This window comes from Triticum dicoccoides, chromosome 1A (genome assembly GCF_002162155.2).
Source record: "Triticum dicoccoides isolate Atlit2015 ecotype Zavitan chromosome 1A, WEW_v2.0, whole genome shotgun sequence".
Classification (NCBI taxonomy): domain Eukaryota; kingdom Viridiplantae; phylum Streptophyta; class Magnoliopsida; order Poales; family Poaceae; genus Triticum; species Triticum dicoccoides.
The window spans coordinates 31,263,791-31,270,522 of NC_041380.1; the positions used below are offsets into that span (position 1 = coordinate 31,263,791).

General features: G+C 38.7%; 1 pseudogene; it reads left to right on the forward strand.

The window, feature by feature from the left end:
• Nucleotides 1-909: 909 nt before the first annotated feature.
• LOC119355854 lies at nt 910-4,997 on the forward strand (annotated as a pseudogene).
• The last annotated feature ends 1,735 nt before the right edge of the window (nt 4,998-6,732 follow it).

Genomic DNA, 6,732 nt, shown 5'->3' on the forward strand with positions numbered 1-6,732 from the left:
AATGGAAAACGCGATCCATCCTCCCATGCACATGATTTTAGCAGAGTAAACGGTGCACATGCTTAGATGCTTTGGCAGAGCAGCACGTATTTTTCCGTGCAAAGAACACGGAACCAAAGGCAAGCGGTTGGTGGAATGGACCAGCTAGTTGTTAATTTTACAAGTCTGTCTCGGTACGGAACATCGCCGGCCGGCACTTATCTATGTACGGAGGAAAATGAAATAAATTACATGAGTGGAAGATAAGCTGCCGTACACCTAACAGTCGACATTTTCTCCTGTATCAATCGCCCTGGTAGATCTAGTACTCTCTCTAGTTCTTTTTAGTCTGCATATAATTTTTGTCCGACGTCAAAATATCTCTACATTAACCAAATTTATAGAAAAAGTATCAATATTCACAATGCTGAATCAATATTGTTATATTCATTATGAAATTTAGTTTCATAGTATAAATATTTGGCATTGTATATGTTAATATTTTTTAATATAAATTTAAACAAAATTTACAAAACTTGACTCAACACAAATCTAATACGTGGAATAAAAAGGACCGAAGGGAGTATGCAATATCTTAATCAGTAGCAGATATGAACTGCACCAGATAGGTTCTCCGCACCATAACTAAACTTTGTCTAGCCTTTTTCAGGAAATTGAACCAAGAAAGGCTAGGCTTCGTACAATATTCCAGGATCACATGCACCATCTATGGCCCTTGGTCCGCGCATGAGACGACGTGCCATTTCACGATTAGCTGAGATGACGAGATATGAGGCATAATGGGGTCCATTTACAGCATATATTGCAATGCTTCTTTCCAAACGAACCTCAGGTGACCAACTCCCCACACAGACACACACATTGCTCTCTTCTTCTCTCAGCTAGTAAGAAATCTCCGGCTAGCCGGCCAGCGTGGCTACTCTCTGCTTAGTTAACCTTCTGAATCTCCGGTTGTACGTGATGGTCCGGGGAAAGGCGGTCATCGAGAGGATCGAAAACACGACGAGCCGGCAGGTGACCTTCTCCAAGAGGAAGAGCGGGCTGTTCAAGAAAGCCAGGGAGCTGGGCGTCCTCTGCGATGCGCAGGTAGCCGTCCTCCTCTTCTCCAACACCGGACGCCTCTACGACTACTCCAGTTCCAACTCCGGGTACACCACTGTTTATAGATCTATCTATCTATACTTTCAGTACTTTGCGGGCTATTCAGCTAGATGTATGGATGTTTTAGTTGATATGTTCTATTGATCTATATATTGCCTCTTAGTTAATTTCGAACCTTTGCTACTCACGATTGTGTGACCTATATGGGGCTGGATGTGTCTTCCTAAAATACAAGATCCAAATACCCACTGTATTTATCTCCTTTTTCGGAGGATGCTTGGTAATAAATTTCGCTAAAGAGCACAAACATGCCAGATAGACTGATTTTGCAAACTCATCTCTAGCGACAGTTAAATAGTAATACATATTAATTTAGGTCTCCACCAGCCAATGCTTCGAGCCAAATTAATCCATTTCTTCATTCCACCCAAGAACGTTGGTTTTCAAGGAGAGAATATGAAATTAAAAGACTTGATGCTTTTTCTGAATCTTGAATTCTTGATCAGTATTTTTCTCAATCTCAACTTTGTTACACCTTACTGCTCCTAATTAGTTTATTGGCGATATTTTACTTTCCTACTTCGCAGAGCATAGCGAAGTCCACTCGTCTCCTTTCTCTCTATTGACGATCGAGAGATGTCACCATAGTAAAAGGATGAGCTGGAATTTTGCTTGCCTCACTTGTATGAGATATGAGCAGGTCTGGTGGTTATTTCTTGATATGTGTAACCTTAGTTAAGCTTGTGGTTTAACAGTGTTATTTGGTGATGCATTCTGAAGTTCTCATTCATCTAGGAACCAAAGCATCACATATTGAAGAAAACATTGCATTTTACACACTTCAACTTCACAGTGTGCATGCGCCCCTACAAAAATAATTAATGACACCATGTTATCTTCCTTTGAAGTATATTTTAAACTGGACATAAAAAAGTAAACAACACATGATGATATTTCCAGTTCCCCGCTCCAACTATATTAATCTACATACTATTCACACGAGTCACATTATTTTCTCTGTCCAACTTATTTTCCACTACTAACTTTGTGAAATACCTCTGTGCTTATTTTTATGCTCTCTCAAATTCTTGACCTCCAACCTTTCCTCCATTTTATCCCCAAATAATATTGACAAGTGCATTTTTACGAGAGATTGACAAGTACTTTTGACTACCTTTTTATGTAGGGATCATTAGACAAATAAACTCAAGACACTAATGCATACATCTTTCCTTTCTATTGGATGTTTCCAACATTTAACACCCTCTTGTATGGTTCCATCAAAACAAAAACACCCTTTTGTATATACTCTGGTAATCAGTGTTGAAATGTAAGATACGGATATATAAATATGTTTAATAATATTTAGGTTGATAATATGAAAACAACGAATTATGTGGAAATATATATCAAAATGTTACCCTTTGATTTTAGAAAAATAATATATGCACATACTATGCCAACACATTCATTCAAAACCATGTCCCATACACATTGTATAACCATGGAAACTATGGCCGTAGAATCATGCCAGCATGCACTGGCACACGTGTACCTCTCTTCGACAAAAAACTTCACAAAGTGTGCATAATTATATCTTCCTCATTTGTAAGATAAGAGATTTAGTTTTTATTTAATATTATAATAAATTATCTCTTGTTTACAGGATGAAATCGCTATTGGAAAGATACCAACATGTTAAGGAGGGTCAACAGCTCATGAGTGCAAGCACAGAAGCTAAGGTATGACTCATGTTGTTTATGTTTACTTCAATGATCACTGAGTCTATCCTTCATATCTTCTACTATCCCACCTTCATGCCATGCGGATACCATGCATGGCATAGCTATCCAATTATGCCATCATAACTTTAGAAATGTACCTTCTCATATGGCAACAAAGATGGAAATTAATACCAAGAATCATGACGGAATGGGCCGTCAACCACCTTATCCTTGATGTCTTGCCTTAATTTGATTATCCATTGCCAACACATTGTCCTGGGCACCGCAGTAACGCGCTGCTGCCCAAGGTTGCTAGACTAATTTCAATCTACTATGTTATAACTTTGTTCCACAATAACCAATAATTAAGATTTTTGTATTGTTTTGATGCACCCATATAATGTGTAGTATTATTTTTTACCTCAAAGTGCACTATTAGCTAATGAATTTACAATACCGGTAGAAATCAAACTTCATGGATTGCAAATATGAATTAACAGGGAAAAAACAAATTTTGATTTGATTACTAGAACATTATGATGTTAGGGCACATCAGAGTTAAGGGAGGCAACACTCTTGTTGTTAAAAGATTGTCTTATAAGCCATGCACGGGTGGGGCGGGGGTGGTGTAGGAAGTTATCTATATTGGCCAAATATTGAACAAAGCAACGCTATAGGCTTTGTGATGAAAGTGGGATGTAAAACCAATTATAAATAAAGCAAATAACATCTCATGTGTTGCTCTAGAAACCAATGTTCTTTGTATACGTACTAACTGTTATATATGTTAGCTTAGTGGTGTTTAATTCTCGGTGCCTTAGATTTTCATTGTAGTGAACGGAAGCTTGGATGACATAGAAAATGGATAAATATTCTCTATCCCAAAATTTAAGGAGATCACATTACCAACATCTTTCACAAAGGAAAATAATATGGTAATGATATCTAACGCACCCACTTGATCGGTTAGTGATACATATATGCATATTTTAAAGATTGGTTCATGTTGCTCTTGTAATTCTACTGAGTAGCTATTTCATTATTTCACCTATAATTGTACAAAACCACAACAATATAGTTTGTCTCCGTTCGGTTGTTTTATTTTAAGTTCTAGAGCATAAATACATTATTCTAGGACATTAAGTATTGCTATATGTATGTGACTGTCCATTTATAGTTTTGGCAAGCAGAGGGAGAACGTCTGAGGCAGCAACTACATAACTTGCAAGAAAATCATAGGTATGCCAAGTAAATTTATGTGAGTGATGTACTAAAATTAATTAAGAACGAAATGGCTACTGATTTGGCATGTGCAATACTTTGAAATAGCATAAACTGAAATCATTAATAGATGTAATATTCATACTCAGAAAACAATTTTAACACATTTGCACTAAATTGCTAAACCACTTCAGGCAGTTGTTGGGACAACATCTATGTGGCTTAGGTTTGGAAGACTTGAGTGGTTTAGAGAAGCAACTGGAAACGAGCCTGCATAACATTCGACTAGCAAAGGTAATGCTTAACGTTCCCATGATCGTGCATCTTTGTGGTGGCCACTAACCATATTGTTCTTTCCAGGATAAACTTATGATGATGAAAATGATCGTGCATCTTTGTAGTGCCACTGACCCTATTGTTCTTTCCTGGATCAACTTATGATTGATGAAATTGAAGAGTTCAATAAGAAGGTTAATTTTTGATTCAACCATTGCAACACTACTACCACCATATCACAGAGGGTGGCCCGTTTTATTTCTATTTAGCATAACCTTTTTTTAATGCAGGGACACCTCGTACACCAAGAAAATGTGGAGCTGCACAAGAAACTAAATATCATTCATCAAGAGAATATATATTTGCAAAATAAGGTGCGTAGGTATAAGAGTACCACCCACGCAAAAATAAAATAAATAAAGGGAGTATATAAGAGTACTCCACGAACATATCTTGCATGTCTGTTAGCTGTCATGCATGTTCAATTCAATTTTTCAGCTAAATGGGAAGCCAGAAGCAAATGAGGTGATTACAAGTTCTTCTAGTCGGCGCAGCATTGCTGCTCGAGATGGTGCAAATCTAGTTCATTTGGAACTCAGCCAACCTCATCATGCAGAAAGGTATGAGGAACCAGAATCACCAACATTGTGGTATGGTGAAATTTATGTTCTTTAATTTGTCTTTGCATATTAACTTTCTAAGACAAAGTAAACACAGAAGCTAACATAGAGAGCAACCTCTCCTGTTCAATGCATGCAACAGTCTTTGACTGCCAGCAGAATGATGCACAAATAGGGGGCCAGAAGTTTCAACTAAAAGATCTTTCAGATGATCGACCGGAGGATTGATGTCCCAATTCTGTTCTCAATCAAATGCTAGTTGTTGTTACCCGTACGTCTACCCACGAATTGTACATATGAAATTTGATTGTGAGATTTGCAACTTGCTCCAGGTATTTTAATTTTTTGTTCTCAAAATATGACAGTACTTGTGGCAAGCAAAGGAACAAGAACATGATTCCAAACTCTATAAACATGCATTCATATCCACGAACACCAGTGGGTCGTACTTCTTATTTTAAGGAACCAGCACGCCGTGTTAGGTCTGCAAAGTGCAAATCGGAACCGGTTTGGGTTTGCTTGAGTACATTTTGATCTGAGGATCGTTAACTCATTTGGCCCTCATTGCACATGTGGTTTATCTGAGGTCCTTGTGGGCCTCAATCACACGGTTTGTCCAGCAGACAATATGTATCGATAGATAAAATGATTGTTGACCCAGTCCCAATGTCGATCGAGTACTTCCGACGGCGACGACACGACGTCGAACGAGCGAGGCTGACTCTGATCGATCCACCCACGCAGTGCAAGGCTAGCTTCCTCTAGCTAGTCTGCTCCTATCAATCTACCCTTGGATATTGCAACCAAAGGAACACAACGCACGCACGCACGCACACGAAACTTGCTGATTGCCACAGGAACGTGAAGCTCCTGTTGAATACTCCCTCCGTAAAGAAATCAGAGGGAGTACTTTATTGCTTCGCCGTTGGTTGATTACGAGGGAGGGATAGGGCTGCACTTATATACACGTGTACAAGGCAAGCACCAAACCTATTTGGTACACAATTCTTTTTCTACTCTGACATTTTTTTTGCAATGTAGTACACATCAGCCAATAGGGGAATCAAGTCATGTTTAATTCCAACAATTACTCTCATAAACATGACATCATCATGTCGCAACTTGGACGCAAATCCTTTTTCGCATCTCCAAAAACTTTTCTCGATCCAAAGCTTTGGTTAGGATGTCTGCTAGCTGATCATCGGTATAAACGTGGTTGACATTCATCTTACCATCTTCCACGCAGTCCTTTGTATAGTGATACATCGTATCAATGTGCTTGATCCTTTTGCGCCGCACTGGATCCTCGCGTAGAAAAGTTGTAAACTCGTTCTCAATGTTGAGCACCACTTGTTCGGGATCTCAATTCATTTCATAACTTTCTGTTTTTGTGATGGCCAACTTACTATGCTTCCATCGAGAAAGTATTTCACGCCCTAGGTACTTTTATGGTCGTCAACAACTCATGTCGTGTTGCTATCATTGTAGCCGAGCAGCTTCACCATCTCCTTCTTCTCATCTGTCACATAGACACAACCGAAGTCGTCGTCCCTTTGACACATCTAAGTATATTCTCAATATTTGTGCAATGTTCCATAATGGATGTTTCTATGAAGCGACTCACAATACCAACATAATAGGCTAAGTCCGATCTTGTGTTCATGAGACACCTCAAACTTCTGACGACACTTCTATATTCCGCGGCATCAACCACAGGTGCTTTGCTCTTATTGCTCAACATGAGAGTACATTGAAACATCAATTCGATTGTAACCTTCCATGCCACAACT